The sequence below is a fragment of the Protopterus annectens genome, chromosome 7.part0 (assembly GCF_019279795.1).
Source record: "Protopterus annectens isolate FY-2018-M chromosome 7.part0, PAN1.0, whole genome shotgun sequence".
NCBI classification, from domain to species: Eukaryota; Metazoa; Chordata; order Ceratodontiformes; family Protopteridae; genus Protopterus; species Protopterus annectens.
The window spans coordinates 247,496,425-247,518,623 of NC_056739.1; the positions used below are offsets into that span (position 1 = coordinate 247,496,425).

At 38.1% G+C, this 22,199-nt stretch overlaps 1 protein-coding gene across 1 annotated transcript in view; it reads left to right on the forward strand.

Annotated features, from left to right (window-relative positions):
• LOC122805938 (epidermal growth factor receptor kinase substrate 8-like protein 3) overlaps nt 1–22,199 on the forward strand; it is a 260,739-nt gene that overhangs the window by 30,192 nt on the left and 208,348 nt on the right. The gene's annotated exons all lie outside the window — the stretch shown is intronic.

Consider the following 22,199-nt stretch of genomic DNA (forward strand, 5'->3'; position numbering starts at 1 on the left):
CTCCTTCTATTGTATAGCTTGTTTATGGCAGAGGTCCACCAGACTGGTTTCCTTTTCTTGGAGGAGTAAGTCTTGGTTTTGCTTGGGATAGCAAGATCCATGCATTCTTGTAGGTGCCCGTAATGTGCATTAGTAAAGAATTTTGCAGCTTGGGCAGCGTTATCCTTTAGCATGGGGGCTTTGAAATTTTCCACATTGGTCTTAGTAACGTGAAGTTTACTTTTGAAAAGCTTTTCACAGTGGTTTCTTTGACCAGGGGTAGGGGCGGAATGTGGATATCCAGAGTGATTAGTTTATGGTCAGATCTAACCAGCGAGGGGTTGACCTCTGGTGTGGAACACCAGTCAACCATGTTGGTGATGACCAGGTCCAACATGTTGTCACCTCTGGTGGGGGTGTTGACCAATTGATCCAGGGCATTTGAGTTTATAAATTCTAGGAAATGTTGGGCAAGGGAGTTAGTACTTGAGTAGTTCTCCCAGTTAATGTCTGGGTAATTGAAATCACCCAATATCAAGGTGTTTGGTAGGACCTTTATGTTTCCCAGTGTTTCCAGAAATGCGGAATGGGGGTCTTGAGTCATGGTGGGTGATCTGTAGCAAGCTACAATTTGAATTGCAGTTTTGCCCATTGTTAGTTGCACGTGGATGATCTCTGAAGCATTGTGCTGTGCCACTAACCTGGAGGTGTGGGTATCCTTGATGAATATGGATACCCCCCGCCTTTTGTATTTCGGTCTGCATTTTGTGGCTGAAATGTATGGTATGAGTTGTAGCCTGGTAGTGCTGGGGTGCTCTCTGGAGCCTAAAACTAGGTTTCTGTTACTGCACATATATTGATTTTCTCCATACCGAGGAATGCCTCGAGTGCATGCATTTTGAGGTTTAGATTTCTTTGAGGTTTAGACTTCTGGCATTGAGTAGCATTACCCTCATTTTTTATGGCGGTTGGTTTGTCTTTTGAGCCTTGCCTAAAAAAGGCACTTTAGGGGTGGCAAGAGCCTTGGCCAGTATTCAAAAACCTAAGGGTGACAGGTGCAAGCCATCTCTAGTGAAGCAGCATGGCTTTTCGAGTATGTCATCCCAGGCTGACAGACACTGGATCCCCTTTGAATGACACCAGAAACTTAGCCAATTGTTGAAATTGATAATTTTTTTCTTTATAACTTGGTATCATTCTTGGTGAGGGCAGGATGCTACTCAGGGTCAGGGTCATACTGGCCTGGGCTATGTGATCAGAGAGCTCTTCCATGTCTCTTTTCATGTAGTCCAGGGAGGTACGGCTCGGGTCATTCACACCAACATGGACAATGACAGAGTCATATTTGTACTTGTTCTGGAGTGACCTGAGTGCTTGAGTTATGTGGTGGATCTTGGCACCCAACAGGCAGCTAACAGTAACCTTCTCCTTGTTCAGCCTGGTGAGTGGGACGTCAGTGTGCCTGACTATAGAGTCACCTCTTACTAGTGTGTTAGGTATGTTATTTTGCCTTAAGGGCTGTGATTGCATGGCACACTGGTTTTGTGAAGTATGTGTTTCATAGTTTTTGTTGGGGGTGAAGGTTGCTTGGATGTCTGCTTTGGAAGTCTCTGTTGCTTTTGCAGATTTTTATTTAAAGCCTCCGAGTATGTTTTCGTTTATTTATGTGTGTTTTTTGACGGTGCTGGTTTCATAGGTCTATGTGAGACTGGTGATGTGATGCAAGTAATTCTCTTCTCCTCTTGACTGTCTGGTCTAGTCATGGGTTGAGAGAGCTTAACCTCCAGTTTGGCTGTATAATTGCATCTCTTGCATGTATTGGTGTTTGGTGGTAGGAGGAGTGGGTTGTCTGTGTACATGAGGCAGTTGTAACATTGCCTCAAAATGCCCAGATTCACCAGTTGAACCAGAGAGTACACCTGAAACTTCCCTTTGGACATGTCTGGATAGGTACAGTGAACTGTTTTACTGATTGGCTGGTAAGGTCGAATAGAGAGCCTTGTCCTTCTGTACAGTATAGGGGGGTCTAGTGCTAAGGTTTATTAGTACTTGTTATGAGTTTTGAGCAAGTGCTGGGCTGAGAAGTGACTGGTTTGAGTGCTTAAGTTGAAAGTTTATCTAGTTCCAAAGGAAAAATTGAAGGGTAGACTTTGTGGAGCCAGGAATAGTTATACCTTAGTAACCCGGTGCACAAAAACACACAAATGTGGGTTTTATAGCAGGGAAATGAAAAAGATAGAAATTAACCCAAAATGGCCAATAAACTACTAATTTCTGGGCTGAAACCACTCCTCCAGGGACAGATAGGCTGCTCAAAGCTCCCCTCTCTCACAGGTGAACAGGGAAACTTCCTTCTGTCCAAGTAAGTTATGGGCAAACACAGAAACTTGTAACACAGCCCTGAATTCAGCACTAGCCTAAAAACTGGACTATACTAGCTTAGAAAGACAGGAAAACAAGTATATTATTTGTTTTTTTTTTTTCAGAAAATAAAGTAGATACAATAAAAAAAACACCTTAAATGCACATAAATGGCTATCACACTTATATATCTATCTTATATCTTTACATTGTACTTAACCTCACAAAAAGTGGGCAATCACTATTTATATAACTTTACAAGGTTGCATGGGTAGTGAATCTAAAATTAATAACCTTTTAATGACTTGAAAATATGTCTGATTGTTCACTGATTTTGGTTACAAATAAGCAACAATACAACAGATCTTTCAATAGTTTAATTGTTATATGTAGTACACTATTGTCTAATGTTCTATGGAAATACTTTTAATTTGTATAATCTATAATTTGATACAAAAGAGTAGTTAATCAGAGAACAATCTTCTCATATTTACAGCCTAGAAATATTTTTAATAATTGAGATAAATATCACAGACTACAACTTACAACATATACATATATTCTGATGGTAGTTAATTCTGCTATCATGTAGATACTAGTTTAATAAATATCTATTACTTTTCCTTTATTTTTGGCATAATTCAACATCTCCAGTGATAATAAATGGAGCCCAAAAGAAGAGTACCTATTGCTTTTCATTTTGTGGTTAGATATGGGACATAATTTGATAGAACAATTCTTGTCTATCAGATTAGGAGTATATAGCACTCCATGATTTTTAGGGGATATTACACAATACTTGACTATTTTGTTATGTAATTTTGACCTCAACATTTTCTTCCACACCTATTTTAGGCCCGAATATAGTATCAACTTTTATTTTCTACTAGGAAAAATCAATCTGATCACAATGCATAGAATAAATCACACAATTATTCATTCCTGGGATAATATGAGAAAATAAACATATTCTAGCAATATGGAATTAACATTACTTTTGCTAAATACTAATGGTTTGAATAATCCCACGAAACGATCAAACTTACTAAAATACTTAAACCTAAACAAAGCACAAGTGATATTTCTTCAAGAGTTTCATTTTAAAATTAATGACAAATACATATGGAGTCCAAATGAATACTCAGTATTATCTCATTCTTCTTACAAAAGAAAAAAAAAGAGGAGTAATGATACTCTGGAAAAAAATATTACTATCCCTCAAATCATTTATAATTATGAGGATAAAGAAGGATTTATAGCTGTAGTAATAATAAAATTCAGCAATATAATTTGGATACTAGTAAACCTATATTGGCTTCCTGGCATAGGTGTAAAGATCTCATTAATAAATTATACAAGGGATACTTAATAATAAGTGGAGACTTTAATTGTATTTTAGACAATTCTGAGACTACAAACAAAATAAACCTCTGTCTTATTCCCATAGCAAAAACTCTTAAAAAATGGACAAAAAAACCTAGAATTAATAGATACATATAGTCACAAAGATGCCAATTCACTAATATTTTCACATCAAGATCATAGATTTAATACTCAAACAAAATAGACAAAATTTTATATCTCAAGAATTAAATATGAAAATAATCAACTTCTCCATAACTCCATGCTCTTTGTCAGATCACAACTCACTCATTCTTAAACTACAAGTAAACCGTAAGAACTTAACATATATAACAAGGATACCATCCTATATTATAAAACTTAAAGAGTTTAAAACATGGCTAGACTCTGAATTGTAATTCTATCTAGATACTAACCATACTGAGGAAAGAAATATTGTAATAATATGGGACACTATGAAAGCTTACATCTTTGGCAAAATTCTGACTTGGTTTAAAAATAAATCAAAAGAATGGGAATCTGGATTGCACAACATTCAAGAACAAATTATAAAAATTAAACATAAGGATCTGACAAATATATCAAATAACAAAAAGGAAATAGAAGAATTAAATAAAAAATACAATGAAATTCTAAATCATAAGACTAACCTAGCACTAAAAAATTAAAACTAAACTCATACGCTTCTTCACCTAAACATATGCATAACTTAGCAATGAGAATTAAAAGACAAACCAGAGAGAGCATCATAAACATCTCTCATGCAGGGAGGAAGAATAAAAAAGTATCAGACATAAGTGATATTCTAGATGCTTTCAAACTTCACTACACTAAACAAAATATAACAGGTAAAACACATCATAACTTTTCCAATACAGCAGTAAATCTTCCTATAATCAAGAAAATACCAGAAAACAAAAACATGATATTCTAAAACAAATATAAAGAAGTAATTGAAAGAAATTAAGGAAATTAAATGCAACAAATCTCCAGAAATTGATGGAATAACAAATTAACTATATAAAATCTTTCCAAATTTAATTTTCTCAATATTTCACAAAACTCTAAGTGAAGTACAAACTCAAAATAAAATCCCTCCCTCATGGAGATGTTATTTAATCACGCCAATATCAAAGGAAAATAAAGACCCCAAATCATGTCATTCTTGCAGGCCGATTTCCATACTCAATAATGATTATAAAATGTTTATCTCCATACTAGTTAATAGAATTAGAAAATACATGATTTGCTTTATAAATGAAGACCAAACAGGTTTTATATATAATAGACATACCTACAATAACATTCAAAGAATATTAACTCTAATAGATATTATAAACAGAGATAAAGAAGAAGTTCTTATAGTAACACTAGATATCGAAAAAGCCTTTGATACATTAAATTGGGATTACTTACACAAGGCAATAGAGATTTTTGAATTTTTCTCTCCCTTTATCTCATTGATAAAAAAATATATACAAAGATAATCTTGCATATGTAAAACTTGGACCATTCACCTCAGAAGCTATAAAAATAATCAAAGGCATAAAACAGGGTTGTCTGCTGTCCCCAATTTTATTTGCATTAGCTATGGAATTATTTGTTTCCTCAATATGTAGTAACCCTAAAATAAAAGGTATAGATATTCATGATCAATTTAATTCCAAGATTATGTTATTTGCAGATGATGTAATTCTCACCCTATCTGTTGCAAAAGATTCCTTAAAAGAATTAGATACACAAGTTGAGAAATTCTATTCATTTTCAGGTCTTCATTTTAATAAATCAAAATCTAATTATATGTATCTGAACAAAAATATTTTTTTACCCTCAAACACTAATCATATAATAGGTAAACAAGTCTCCACTATAAAATATTTAGGAATTACCCTATGTAAAAATGTAGAGAAAACACTAACTACAAATTATGAAAAAATTATAAGCACTATAAAAACCCACATTGCAAAATGGAACACAATATACCTGGAAATTGAAGATAGACTACAATTAATAAAAATATTACTTCCAAAACTAATACATATAGCTCAAGCTATTCCTATGATACCAAATAAACAAATTTTATAAGAAATAAATGCAGTCCTATTAAAATTCCTTTGGTACCCTAACAGGAACAGAATAGCTTATACATATCATATTAGACCTTGGGAAAAAGGAGGGATTAATTTCCCAGACATAGAGTCTTACATCAAAGCCTCATCCTTTAAAACACTTATAAATTGGATAGACCCAAATTATTCTTCCAACTGGAAAGCTCTTCATACCACTATATTCTTAAATAAAAACATCATAACTAAAAATTGCATGTTAAACTACCAAAATAATAAGTTATGGCATATTATAAGTATTACTTTTCAATATAATATATCAAAATGAACTAATCTAAATTACATAAACTATATTTATGACTCTTTTAGGGAATTTATAAACATCAATACAGATATAAATTTGTGGAGAGAATTACTAATACCATTCACTTCTACAAAAACATTCACTAACAAGATGCATAAAAACATTTTCACCAGTTGGGAGACAAAAAAATCATTTGTCGGCAACATTGTATAAACAACCAGAAAGTATTAAATGTTCAACATATATTAAATACATATGGCATCACAAACAATGACTGGTTAGTACTGCAAAGTGTAATATCATATGCACAAGATCTATGCAGAATAATCAATAACTCCTCATTTAAAGCAAGTCCCAAAATAAAAAACTATTGTTTGAAATCATTTACAATTACAATTGGACAAATATAACTTCAAAACTTTAAAAAAAATGTAATGAATTACAAAGTTAAAACTCATCAAAACTACTGGAATTTCATTACAAAAGGCCACACAATAAACTTATCAATGGAAAGTAAAACTAACTTATTGTACTCTATAAAAATAACTTCTAATTCACAATTTTGGAAAATATATATGTAGAAGTTTCTACACAAATCATTTCCTACTCCTAACAAACTAGCCAAGTTTAACTCTACCAAAGAAGTTATATGCTGGAGGTGTTTACAAAAATGTGAAGCAAACTGGATACATATGTTATACGATTGTATAAAACTCAAATAATATTGGAAAGAAATAAGTAAATTTCTTCAAGCTACACTTGCAGACACATTTATATTAACAAAATCTCTAATATTGTTAAATGGAGAAAATGACCTGTACCGATTGGCTAGACAGAGGGACCGAGCTAGGAAAGATGTGCAGCAGGTAAAGGTGATAAAGGATAATGAGGGAAACATACTCACAAGCGAGGAGAGTGTGTTGAGGAGATGGAAAGAGTACTTTGAGGGGTTGATGAATGAAGAGAATGAGAGGGAGAGAAGGTTGGATGATGTAGGGATAGTGAATCATGAAGTACAATGGATTAGCAAGGAGGAAGTAAGGATAGCTATGAAGAGAATGAAGAATGGAAAGGCTGTTGGCGCAGATGACATACCTGTGGAAGCATGGAGGTGTTTAGGTGAAATGGCAGTTGTTTAATGAAATCTTGGAAAATGAGAGGATGCCTGAGGAATGGAGAAAAAGTGTTTTGGTACCAATTTTTAAGAATAAGGGCGATGTGCAGAGCTGTAGTAACTACACAGGGATTAAACTGATCAGTCACAGCATGAAGTTGTGGGAAAGAGTAGAGGAAGCAAGGTTAAGAAGGGACGTGATGATTAGTGATCAGCAGTATGGTTTCATGCCAGGGAAGAGCACTACAGATGTGATGTTTGCTCTGAGAGTGTTGATGGAAAAGTACAGAGAATGTCAGAAGGAGTTGCATTGTGTTTTTGTAGACTTAGAGAAAGCATATGACAGGGTGTCTAGAGAGGAGTTGTGGTATTGTATGAGGAAGTCAAGAGTGTCAGAGAAGTATGTAAGTGTGGTACATGATATGTACGAGGCTAGTGTGACAGCAGTGAGGTCTGCAGTGGGAGTGACGGATGCATTTAAGGTGGAGGTGGGGTTACATCAAGGATCAGCTCTAAGCCCTTTCTTATTTGCAATGGTGATGGACAGGTTGACAGACGAGATCAGACAGGAGTCCCCGTGGACTATGATGTTTGCAGATGACATTGTGATCTGTAGTGAGAGTAGGGAACAGGTGGAGGAGACCCTGGAGAGATGGAGATATGCTCTAGAGAGAAGAGGAATGAAGGTCAGCAGGAATAAGACAGAATATATGCGTGTGAATGAGAAAGAGGATAGAGGAATGGTGAGGATGCAAGGAGTAGAGATGGCAAAGGTGGATGAGTTTAAATACTTGGGGTCAGTAGTTCAGAGTAACAGTGAGTGTGGAAGAGAGGTGAAGAGAGTACAGGCAGGATGGAGTGGGTGGAAAAGGGTGTCAGGAGTGATTTGTGACAGACGAGTACCTGTAAGAGTGAAAGGAAAGGTCTACAAAAGGGTAGTGAGACCAGCTATGTTATATGGGTTGGAGACAGTGGCATTGACAAAAAGGCAGGAGTTTGAGCTGGGTGTGGCAGAATTAAAGATGTTAAGATTTGCACTGGGTGTGATGAGGGTGGACAGATTAGGAATAAGTATATTAGAGGGTCAGCCCAGGTTGGAAGGTTTAGAGACAAAGCCAGAGAGGCACGATTATGTTGGTTTGGACATGTGCTGAGGAGGGATGCTGAGTATATTGGGAAAAAGATGCTAAGGATGAAGCTACCAGGTAACAGGAAAAGAGGAAGGCCTAAAATAAGGTTTATGGATATGGTGAGAGAGGACATTCAGGTGGTTGGTGTGACACAGCAAGATGCAGAGGACAGGAAGAAATGGAAACAGGTGATCTGCTGTGGCGACCCCTAACAGGAACAGCCGAAAGAAGATGATGTTAATGAAAAACACTGAAATGAACAAAAAAGATTTTTACCTACTATGGACTGTGTTAGCTGTGGCAAGGAAATGTATTACAAGAAAATGAAAATCATCATCTGAACCAACAGTTGAAGAGTTTTTTATGTCTCTTGAAAGAAACAGCATTATGGAAACCAAGATCAAGGAACTGAGAATTGCTCCAAAAGTTTGGAGTAATAATCCATGGAATAAGATATTATCTCTAATTGACGCTTTAAATCTGATCTCAGCAGTCTCTTAAAGACAAGGAAAAAAAGAAGAAATGTGTTTACATTCCATGCAAAATATTCACAGTTTGATTATTTTTATAATTTAATTTTATTCAGGCCAAATGTATATAATGTACATAGTTTATTATATTTTATCACATTTCAAATGTTTATAATTGATTAGTTTTACAATGGTAAAACTAATAAAAATTTTCAAACAAAAAAAAAATCAAAAATGTCTTTGATAGCCCAAACAAAACATGTTTCATCAGCAATATAGGGTGGTAATGGAGTGTCCACTCCAATGCAATATGTTAAAAGAATTACTATGTCTTAATTCGTTTCAAACCATATTGCAAATCAATCCAAGTTGGGGAGTATCCAGAAAGTATATCATCATACAGAGTATACAAGCTGTCAGTAGAATATAAAGTTGGATAGTTTATATAAGAAAATTATTACCTGGCTTGCCTACAATCTAGGACAGAAAGGTGACTATGATATTTGGACAGAACCTGGAATAACAACACCTAAAAAAATGAGCAAAATATATTCACTTGATCAGACTGGATACAGAAGGGCATTTTTGGAGTGGTATCTTCAGAATGGAAGATTGTTCTTTTGTAAACTAGATGAGTGTATGTTAGGAGAAGACAAAGGTCTTTGTGGTGGGTAACAGTACTTTCTATGAAATAATGTTAGTAAAGATGGTCAGCCCCCAAAATCAGGATTAAAAAATTACATAAGAACACTGGAGGATCTCAATGGATACATAGATGTATCTTGGCTAAATCCCACAATTTAGTATCCTCAGGCATTATAGATTATTTTAAAGAAACTAAAGGAAATAGGAATGGGAATATAAGTTTAAACATTTCTTAGGAAGATTATATGAATAACCTTATAATGTGGTATCAATTTAAAAATATACTAGCATTGATCTTTATGCATATTAAGAGAACAATCAGGCAAATTTAACTAAAAGGTTTCTAACAGAGAAATGGATAAAGGCACATCCCAGGGATGGAGCCAAAGGGATGCCTTCTACTTGCACATTTTTAGGTATGTTCCAAAGAAGCAAAGCACCACACTCAAGCTACTTCAACAACTGTATCGGTGCTGGGACATTAAATCCTTTCATTGGATGAAATATTGTTTCACAGTTTAGGAATATGTGATTCATGACTTAGTCACAGCAAGGAAACAATTAATTGGCTCACATAAGGCTTGCTTGTAGTTTCAGTGCTAATCTTTGTATTAAAAAAAGATACCCAAGGACATTATGAGAAACTATATCAGTATGTCACTTGGTTAAAAAGGATGTAAGAATCCACAGTGATGGGATCCAAGAAACATGAGCTTTAATTGTTACATTACATTTTATTACATTTTTTATCATTTATTATTCCTCAGACAATAAATTGGTTTATTTCAAGTATAACAAGAACAGCGTTTGTGTACCGATGTGTTTTCTAGTGATTTCCTTTGGACTTTATGAGGTTGTGTTATCTTAATGTTATTGATACTTATTTTCACTTTTTCTTTCTATATAATAAAGTCAGATTAGTGAAAAAATACTTTGTGATTCTTTCCTTTTTTCCTTTACCACATAAACAAAATATACTGCTCAGTGGACTTTACCCTTCGTTTTCTACCAGTCTTGAGAAAGAAAATTGCACTGACCCTGTTACCGTGTTTATGATCCATTTCTAACCTCATAATTTGTTAAACAGTTTATGTTTCAGCAATGGTGTATGCCCAAAAAACAGACATTTGGTTGCCACTAGAAAAAAAAGCTCCACATGAATATACAGATGTGTATTTGACTGTTTTAAGACACAAAGAAGCAAGACTGTGAATTTGGAGATTTGCACAATTCTTTACTGGCAGGCAACAAATTGTGTGTGGTAGCATAGTTATTTGACTGAGATATAAGCTATTATGACAAACTGATTACATTATTGGAGAAAGCTGTTAATGCATGTAGACTTATAGATGGAGTGACATGTAAACTATCATCATAAATTGATTTATCATGGGAAGATGCTGTTAATGCACATAGAGTTGCAGAGCAGAACAATACCGAATGAAGATTTTGGAGGATTTAGGTGTGTAGGAAATTAAGCTTGAGCCAAAGTGTGCTGCTTAATTACAAAACCTTACTGTGAGTCAATGATTGTTTTGAAAAAAATATGACTATTAATATGACAGGCCAGAATGCTTCAGCGTTGTCTGAATAGGACTAAGCAGTTACAAATACAGGGTGTCTTATTCAACACCCATAATCTAATTCAAGGTGTGGACATCAATATGCCAAATAGCCTTTCAAGCAAAGATCTCACGTGTGTGTGTGTGTGTGTGTGTGTGTGTGTGTGTGTGTGTGTGTGTGTGTGTGTGTGTGTGTGTGTGTGCATTTGTCTATATATATATATGTTTTATAGAATTTCTTAGATGATGGAGCTCATGAAGCAGAGATACAATACAATTTTATGATAAAACACATACAAACATTTACAAGACAGATTTAATTACTTGGGGACAGATGAAGAAAAAGGAGTGTAAAGACACATGAAGCTTGAGGGAAAGTGAGACAAATTATGGTACATTTCTATCCAGAAGTTTTGCCTGTCACAAAAGCAATATCCTTTGACACTGAAAGTGCACTGAGGTCTTAATAGCTTGGCTGCTCCCAACACCATCTCAATACTCAAGCTGAAGTTTTTATTTTACCAAGATAAATCACTGATTTGGAGAATACCTTGGGATAATTACTTTGTTATGTGGGCAGGTAAATCAACAAGGTGGGGGTGAAGTTCTTCCTGCAGATGTTATGTCTCATAGAAGAGTGTAGCCTCTTAGTAAAATTTCCAAAGTCAGGGTTATCAGCTATAATTTTACACCCAACCAAAATCAGAATTACCTACAAAATTAAAACTTTTACATGTGACAAACAAGAAAGAACGACTCTGCAACTATAAAAGAGAAACATTTTTTATGTGAAAAACAATGAACTACAAAATCAAAGAAGCAAAGAAAAATAAGGAATGGCATAATGTCTGTTAACTCAGGTTAGATGGTGAAGGCTACAATCTGCTAGCAAGTTTCAGTTGGCTTAAATGGTTAACTACATAAATAAATACACAACAGTTTCTTGAGAATTACTAATTAATGTGGCCATTGCTAAATGTTTTCTAACCACATTTGATGTGCAATGTCTATAGTTATTTTCTGACCTAACTCATCATAATCATGTCAGTCTTTCAAAGGAACTTTTCCTAAGCCTTGAAAATTACTCACTGAAACCCACTTTTGGTAAACTTTAACCTGCATTTTTTGCAGGAGACAAGCCCCCTACAAACCCCATGCTGTGAAACCTCTGCACTCCCATACTTATACAGGCTAACTCAAATATCACATAATAGTGGGGTAAATGGCAAATTCCACTGGCCTTGAAAATGCTTCCAGTGACTTAATTCACAGCATCTGCACACAGTGAAAGAGTGCTCAAACAGCCTGCAGGCTTCCAGTTCATTAATTTTGAGTTAGTTTACTAGAATACATATTTGACTACATGAGAAGACATCAATTTAAATAATTTTTACTTTTGAAACTTCTTGTGGCCTATTCATAAGGTGAATTTTTTTCTTTTCTCACACAGTTCTGTATACTGCTTTATTATCTTCAGCTAAATAACCCTTACAAAACTCAGTTAAATTTATTTTAGTATGCTAAAAAAGTAATTGCAATTTAGTTTGTGTTGCTTCTTAAGAATGCACTGTGTGAAAGTTATTTTTTTTTTCGTAAATGTGACCTTAAATTTAGAACTTTAGATTCTCAGGTCATATGAGTTCAGAACAATGAATGCTCAAGTCCTTAGGTCTTAAAGCCTAACTTCCCCATATAATTAAACCCTACAAACATTTGATGTGTTTATGTCTTGAAAAGCAATCTACATCTTTAAATGGTGGGGCAGAATACTAAGCTTTGAATACACAATTCACTGTTAAAAATGTTTATTTATGTTTTCGAATGCCAGAGTGCAACCCTTTTAATGTAGATTTCCTTTACCAGAACATTTTTAAGCAATGAAATTTAAGACTGCTGTGATATTTTAAAGAAGTTATTAGTGCTTTCCTTTTTAATACAACTGAGAGATCTCTTTTCAAATCCTCAAGGCTGTATTTATGCATATTAATACCTCATTCCATGCAACAAGTTTAGAAAGAACTAGAAGCACATGAAATTGATTTACTTGGTTTATTTTCATTTTCTTCTTTGAACATAAAGATTTGATCTGAAAATATGCTGGCTGCAGTTTTGCAGAACATAATTTGAAAACAGTTAACAGTACAGCTGTGTTTTCAGCTCATTAATATCTATGGATGTTTAGTGCCATACTTCCCATTTCCCTTAACAGTTATTTATTTGTTGGGTGGACAGTTTTTCAAGAAGATACAGCCTTAGCAGGAAAGCTGAATGCAGGTGGAGAAACGGCTTGATCTATATAATGTATAATGCTTCTTAATTAATATGCCATACTTAAGCATCTAAAGTTGAGCATACTGAGTCTGCTAAAGATAATTATTGGATAGTTCTACAGATTTAAATACCTATCATAAATGGTCGTATGACACAATGTAATTCTCTAGAGAGTCACAAAAGCTGTAGCATGTAAGACAATTTACTCATGAAATCAGAGCTGTAAATAAGTCATATCAAATTACTGCATTTGTTTATTGTCAATATTGAAGTTATAGGGTTATGCCTTCATGTTGGTCCTCCCCCCCCCATTACATGCACAAATACAAAAAACACCAGAAGTGAAGTGTTATCCATTAAGATAGCAAAATATTGCCTTGTTTGCCCATGGGTGAGGGGCATTTACCTTCAAAGGCGTAGCTGGCCGAACTAATTCTTTGGCATTCCATATTAACATTTGTTGTTCTCTATGAAATTGTTGGCATTTGAAATAAGAAAAATGCAACTTACTTAAGTTAATTGTAATGCAGAGTCATAGCTCTCGACCTGTTAGCACATGAAAACTGGACAAAGCCAAAAATAATGGGGGGACAAAGATCCAAAAATAGGGACAAACGTTGACTACAGCTGTTATATCCTTAGAAAGTTTTAAACTATGTTTTGACTATCTCCTAATCAATGGAGAAAGTAAAGGAGAGCACTTAAGCAAGAAAACTGATGTCTACTGTAGTTAGTGTACGACATTGGTTCATTTGGCCATAACAGTTTAAACAAGCATTTATATTTTTCTAAGCGTGTCAGCTCACCTTTAGATGGATATTGTAATTTAAGTGCCAAAACGTTATACATCAGAAGAACTGAATTTTCTTTTTGATACAGTAGCTCCCGCCCCATTCCCTCTCTCTTCCTCAGGTACCTATCTTTCCCCCTTATACCAACCCTTTCCCTTTTTCATCTTAATCCCATGGTCTTCTCTCATAAAGTAGTCATGTTATATTTAGCGCCCGACTATTAGGCATTAAATGGGGAATTTGATGGAGTATCTTTATTCTGAATCCTTGCAGCTTGTGTGTATACACACACACACACACACACACACACACACACACACACACACACACACACACACACACATTTTAGAAGATCATTAGTTTATCTGCAGCATGTTTTGTAGACGTGGTTGGAAGCAAAATCACCAAACACACACACACACACACACACATTTTAGAAGATCATCAGTTTATCTGCAACATGTTTTGTAGGTGTAGCTGGAAGCAAAATCACCAAGGAAATGCCCACATAGCTGCAAGAAGTACATGCAGACTTAACAAAGAAATTATCCTCACCTAAAAATCAAATTTTAGAACCAATTCTGTGCCAATTTTTAGTCCTGTCTTTCATTTTCAAATTGTATGAAGAATTACATCTCATTGTTTAAAGAATACTGGTATACCTGATAATCATAAAGAATTTTGGCTTATAAACGAACTCATAACATTTAGGTTTATATGTTCATAGAAGGTTACTAGGCTAATGACCCTCGGGCCTTAATAAGCCTAGCCATGGAAAAAAAAAACATGTATCCTAATTGACCACATTTAGATTATCATTGTTGGCAGAGCAATTCTGTGATCAGCACCAACTACCCCATCCATGAGGAACATAGGTGTCACCCCCAGGGTGAATTTACAGTCACCCATCCAATTGACAAAGTTGCACTTAAATAGGGTCATTGAAGAGCTCTGCTTCACATGAAGTGGGAGCTTATCCCAGATAAGTGGCAATCTCAGGGAGATATATCTGTCTCTCCGCCACTTTTTTTAATGTTACTGGCTAGGTTGAGATCCCTTGAGCGAGTGATTCTTGTCCAATTTGATTTGCAGATGTGTAGCATTTCCATTAGGGCACAGTCAGAGACTGCTCTGTAGGCCAAGCACAAGTCACCTTTTGCCAGGCTCTATGATACAAAGTACAGTAACAGGGTTTTCAGTCTTTTCATACAAGTCACATTTTGCAGGCCCTGGATTCTCTTGGTTAGAAACCTCTGTGATCTCTCTAGTTGCTGCAGGTTCCTGGTGAGATATATACAGAAGCGAGCATTGTAATCAGTTAGTGGTCTGATAAGGGTTGAGTACAGTGAAGTTATAACCTCCTTAGTCTTGGATGTGATGCCCTCATTTATGAGATGCATAATATAGAAGGCTTTCCTTACCACTATGGACACATATATAGGTTCATAGGTCTGTACTAGGCTAATCACCCTGGAGCCTTTACAAGCCTAGCCCATAGGGTTACCCTACCATCGTGCCACCCAACCTTAGTTCCCAGTGCTTCTGTCAAGTAGAGCCACTGGACTGATCCCCATGGTGAATTTTTTTCACATGGTGATTAAAGTTTAGATTGCTACTTTCTCCTGGACCTCAGAAAAATAGATTCCAAACAATAGAGAGCCCAGGACAGATCATTGTGGTACCGTACTGGTAACTGGTCTACTGGTGGAGGTGGACACCTCAACTTTGACAGTGTGCGTTCTGTCAGTCAGCGAGTTGCCTACCCATCTAGTGACATATGGGTAAATCCCAAGCTGGGAGAGTTTCTCAATCATCCCTAGTGGGGGACTGTGTCAAAAGCCTTGGTTAAATCAAGATAGGTGGTATGTACTGCTTTGTCCACATCAAGAGCTTTGGTGACATTCTCAAAGAAGTCCACCAGGTTTAATAAGCAAGACCTTGACAAAATCAGACTGGGTCAGGTCAAGTGTTTGAAGGCTGCCTTTGTCCTTGTTGATAAGGTCCATGATGATTCTTTCCATGGCCTTGCAGATAAGGTTAGTTAGACTTATGGGTCAATAGTTTCCTAGGTCAGTTGATGGAGACCCTTTGTGCAAAGGGATTACAGTTTCTGTTCTCCACCCTGCCAGAACAAAGCCAGTGCTCAGGCTATGGTTAGAGACAGTGCAAAGTGGTTCTGCTAGATCTTGTTTTAGATTGTTTAGTAAACAACCTTTGTTGTTATCTGGTCTCATAGAGGCCATGATGTTCTTCATCTCACATTGCTGCAGTCCTTACACTTGGGTAGTCCGCTGTCCTCGGTCGGCCCGAATATCAAAGTATAAGGCTGACGTCGGTCAGGGCGCATTTGACTGACATCAGGACGTCAGGGTACAAATGCGCATGACCTACGTCATATCCACAGTCTTTTTTGCCGCATGGTCTGATGCAGAAGCAGTATTGCAAGTGCCGGTTGGCGTTCTGAGATTTTTCGATTTAGAAGTTTCAGACCGAGTTCAAAGTTGGCTAAGTACCCGTTTTGGGGAATATTTTAGTTTTTTCTTGCCTCAGTCATTTACCGGATGTCAGAAAAAGTTAATAATTGCATTTCTTGTGGGAAACAGATACCGCATAGAGATTATCATACTTTGTGTATTCCTTGCTTAGGGCCTGAGCACGACGTTGTTGGCTGTCGCTCTTGTGCTAGATTTAATAAACGCACTATAAAGAGAAGGTTGGATTGTGCAAGGTTAGTCTTTGGGAAGCGGTGCAACTATAAAATGCCGTCGGATGCTCCGACGCCCGCTTCTTCGAAGAAGCGCAAGGACAAGGCAGTTAAGCCTAGGCTAGAAGAGCCGTCTGTACCGGACGCCGGTTCTTTAGAGGTGTCGGTGGAGCCGGTGGCTCCACCGGAGGTTTCTTTGTCTTCCCAGGGTGAGACCTTATTATTGCAAGATGTGGCCTCTCAGGAGACAAGTCAGGCTGAGGGGGCTTCTCAGGTTACTATACTCCCCTCCCTTCCTAAGGTGGCTAGGCCCTCTCCTTCTGTTTCAAAGGCTTCTCCCAGGGGCAGGCCAGGTTTAGCTTCAGTTGGTGTTACCCCTAGCTCTTCAGGTACTGTGCCCAAGAAGCATATGCTTAAAATGGCTGAAGATTTGATTTCTTTGATTAGGGTTCTATGCCCCTCCTGATAAGAGACCTAGGGTGGAGCCTGAGCTGGGGGTTTTGAGCAGGCTTCAGATGTTTCAGAGTCTTCGGCTGAAGACTTGCAGGAGTACTCTCCTTATTCTGATTCTGATGTGGATGATTCTACTCCTTCTGCTACTCCTCCTGAGGATTTTTCTTTTCAGAAACTCTTCATTCCATGAGGGAGCATTTTAAGTGGGAAGGTCAGGACTTCTCTGATTCCAGGAAAAGGCTTAGGAATTTCTGTTTTACCCCAGCATAGGCCTTTGGCTATACCTCCTGTTTTGGATGTAGTGGAAGATGTTTTTACAGAGGCTTCTCTTAATCCTGATTCTTTGCCTCCTGCTCCTGTTAAGTCGGATAGGTATTACAGGGTGCCTGAAGCTCATAAGTATCTTTTTAAGAGTCCTAGGGCAGACCCAGAAACTGTTAGCCAGGGGCCTAAAGGTGTTAAGGCTTCTGTTGTTAAAAATCCGGTTCCTGCAGACAAGGAGGCTAGGGCCTTGGATAGATGGGGAAAGAAAGTCTATACTTCTTCTACTCTTGCTATGAGGGCTCTGAATTGCCAGTTTCACATGTTGAAATACCAAAACTATCTCCTTTCACAATTGAAGTCTAAGGTTGATGCTCTGGCAGTGGGTATTGATTGTAAAGAGTTGCAAGATTTAGTGCATGTTTCTGAGCAGGTGGGTAAGCATTCTTTGCAATGTGGTTTTGATGCTGTACAGGCCTCGTCTAGGGTGGCTGCCACTGGGTCAGTTCTTCGCAGGCACGCCTGGCTGAGAGATCAGAATTTGTCTGAACATGTTAAAACAAGGATTTTAGATGCTCCTTTACAATCTGACGTGTTGTTTGGTCCTCCTGTTGAGACAGTTTTAAAGAAAATGGAAGACAAGGCTAAGTCTATGCAGACTGTTAAAGATTTTTTGCAGGTCCAGCCTCCAAAGTTTAGTAGAAATTGGCCTACTAAAGGGTGGACGTATCCTTCTTATGATTCCCAGTCTAGGGGTAGATCTAGACGGGGTAAGGGCAGAGCTCAGGGCTCTTTCAGGCCTAGAACAGGGAGTTCTCCTGCACAGGCTTCGGGTGAGGGCAGGGGTCAGTCCTTTCGTAAGCAGACCCAATGACCTACCTTTTCAGCTGCCAGAGCCTGCTCGTCTGGCAGCACCTTTGGGAGGAAGGTTGGCACTTTTCAAAGAGAATTGGAGTTTAATTACCCAGGACAGATGGGTATTGGATATCATACACCACGGCTACAGGTTTTATTTCCATACCTTGCCTCTTTTCCAAGGCATGCCAGACGTTCCTCCTCAACAAAGAATAGAGGCTCACAAACAGGTTTCTCTGTTGCTCCAACTAGGGGCCATACAGCCGGTCCCTCTGCCAGAAGTGGGCCTAGGATTTTATTCTCGCCTGTTCCTAGTACCAAAGAAGGGGAACACGTGGAGACCAATTTTGGATTTATCTATCCTCAACACTTATCTGGACATTCCCAAGTTCAAAATGTTGACGTTGCAGCAGCTTTTACCTCTGCTGGGCAAAGATCATTGGATGGTAACTTTGGATCTCAAGGAGGCTTACCTTCATGTTCCTGTCAGACCAAGTTGCAGAAAGTATCTGCGTTTTCGAGCTGGGACTTCTCACTATCAGTTCTCTGCATTGCCCTTTGGCTTATCTACTGCGCCCAGAGTGTTCACGAAAGTTCTGGCTCCAGTGATAGCTTTCTTCAGACTAAAAGGAATACAGATCTATCCTTATTTGGACGACTGCCTAATTCTGGCTCAAGGAAGAGAAGAGCTTCTTCATCATTTGGAATATGTGATAGCAGTGCTAAGATGCCTAGGGTATTCTGTGAACGAAATAAAGTCCAGTCTAGTACCCTCTCAAGACATGTGCTTTCTGGGTGTGAGACTGAATACAGCATCCCAGATAGCCTTTTTAACCCCGGACAAACAAAAGAGTCTATCCCTTTACTTCCATCAACTATCTCATCAGTCCAGGCTGACTGCAAGGACAGTCCTTCAAGCCTTAGGGTTCATGGCATCTTGTATTCTGGTGCTTCCCAATGCCAAACTGCATATGAGGAAGTTACAATGGTATCTCAAAAATGTATGGACACAGCACTGCCAAGATCTGGACACTGTCATTCAAATAATACCTTGCATTCAAAAGGAATTTTTGTGGTGGGCTCAGGAATGTCACCTAAACAAGGGACTCTCTGTGACCCGGCCAGAGGCGAGTCAGATTTTAACGACAGATGCCTCAGACAAAGCTTGGGGAGCTCATCTAAATGGAAAGTGGATACAAAACAAGTGGCCTGTCAGACTTCAACATCTACATATCAACATGAAGGAGATGTTAGCAGTCCAGTTTGCATTAATTGCTTTCAAGGAATTGCTTCTTCCAGGGCAGGTGTTGATTCTAACAGACAACACAACTGTCATGTGGTACATCAACAAGCAAGGGGGAACGCATTCTTATCCTCTATGCAGGCAAGCAATGATATTGTGGGAGACTGCTCTCAGTTTACAGCTCAATCTTCAGGCAAGGTTTCTGCCAGGAGCACAGAACTCCTTAGCAGATGTGTTGAGCAGACGGATTATGGATCCCCACGAGTGGAAATTGGATCCTCATGTATTTCAGAAATTGACAGTGTCCTGGGGAACTCCAGACATAGATCTGTTCGCTTCTCCACTAAACCATCAGCTGCCAAAGTTTTGCACAAAAAGGTTTCATCCCACAGCTTGGAGAGTGGATGCTCTTTCTTTCAATTGGAGCAATCTTCATGTGTACGCCTTTCCACCTCTGCCTCTCCTCCTAAAGGTACTTCTAAAGGTCAGACAGGACAAGCCAAGGATGATTTTAATAGCTCCGGATTGGCCTCGACAACACTGGTACCCATTACTGAGAAGTCTGGTACGGAAGCCTCCATGGCCTTTGCCTTCGATTCCACACCTGTTGTCGCAGGAGGACAGCCATTTGCTAAATGTCAAGCTTCACTCTCTGCACCTAACAGCCTGGCATATTCTGTTTTGAACCATAGTGGGCCTCCTCTTCCTCAGCAAGTTTTGAATGTTATTTTGGAAGCTAGGAGGCCTAGTACAAGGAAAGTGTACGCAGACAAATGGAAGAGATTTTTGTTTTGGAGTTCAGCAAAAGATTTTGATGTTTCTGAGCCTAATTTATGTGTGGCTCTTCAATATCTTACTGAGTTACTAGACAAAGGTTTGTCTTTCTCTTCTATTAAAGTTCATGCTGCAGCTATTTCAGCTCACTATGATTGCAACCCACCATTGTTTTCTCATCCTTTGTTCAAACAATTTCTTAGAGGGGCAAAGAATATAAGACCCCCACGAAGAGCTCCTACTCCTGCTTGGGATCTCAATTTTGTGTTGGAGAAACTCACTCTACAACCTTTTGAGCCTGCAGCTACTGCTGAGTTGAAATATTTCTCATGGAAGACTGCTTTTTTGTTGGCCATTACCTCTGTAAGAAGGGTTTCTGAATTACAGGCCCTTATGGCGGTTGAGCCTTTCTTGATTTTCCATAAGGATAGGGTATCATTACGTACTAATCCTTCCTTTATGCCTAAGGTGGTTTCTAGTGTGGCTTTAAACCAAACTATTCATTTGCCTACTTTTTATGCAAATCCCCAAAATAAAGGGGAAAAGATTTTGCACACTTTAGATGTCCACAGGCAGTTGCGTTATTATTTGGACAGAACTAAAGGGTTCAGGCAGTCTCAGCAGTTGTTTGTTTCTTTTGCTTTGAGTTCTCAGGGCAAGCCTGTATCAAAACAAACTATTTCTAAGTGGATTGGGTTTTGCATTGCTTTCTGTTATTCCCATCATGGCAAGGAGATTCCAGCTGGGATTAGGCCTCATTCCACTAGGGCTACTGCCACTTCAACAGCTTTTGAGGGAGTGGTGACCAAGGATATTTTGGAGGCAGCTACTTGGAGTTCTGTGCATACTTTCTCTAGGCATTATCACCTGCCACTTTACTCTAAGTCCAGGGCTGGTTTTGCCACTGCTGTTTTGCAGGGCATTTTGGCAGCTCCTGCTTCCTTGTAGTTAGCCATCCTCCCTTACCTCTGCTTTGGGATTCTACCCAAGTGTAAGGACTGCAGCAATGTGAGATGAAGAACATAGTACAGTTTTGTACCTACCATAAATGTAGATGTTCGAAGATCCACATTGCTGCAGTCCAATTTACCCTCCCTCCTTCCCCTCTGTAGTTAGAGGTGGTTGTGTGGATTGGGTTGTACATTTTGTGTATATTGTATATATTGTACATATAGTTAGTGCAAGGGTGGTTGGTTGGTTGTTTGCTGTCTTTTGGTTTTGACCTTTATTTTTAGGGTCTTCTGACATCTGGGGCAAGAAAAGACTGAGGATATGACGTGGGTCATGCGCATTTGTACCCTGACGTCCTGATGTCAGTCAAATGCGCCCTGACCGACGTCAGCCTTATACTTTGATATTCGGGCCGACCGAGGACAGCGGACTACCCAAGTGTAAGGACTGCAGCAATGTGGATCTTCGAACATCTACATTTATGGTAGGTACAAAACTGTACTTTTTTGGCCTTGTAGAGTGCTTGTTTGACCTGTTCTTTGGAGATACTCGATAGAGGATGGGTGTCAGGAATGCTTTGGTGTATGACTGGTGAGGATAGGGTGGGTGAAGTTACTGCCACATCTGTCAGCTAGCAGGTTGGCAATTTCCTCAGGTTCAGCGTGAGTGGTACCATTCACTATAACTTCTGCACACAGCTGGGCATTCCCTTTTAGTTTTCGGATGTAGCTAAACAACGCTTTGTCTTTAGCTAGGGATGCTAATTTAGAACTAGCCTTTGAGAACTTCATAAAATATCTGATTTGCTTGTTCAAGCTGTGGAGAGTATTTTTCCTCTGTTGAGTAAGTTCCCTCTTTTTCTTAGATATCAGTTTCTTTCATTTGTTATACAACTTATTTATA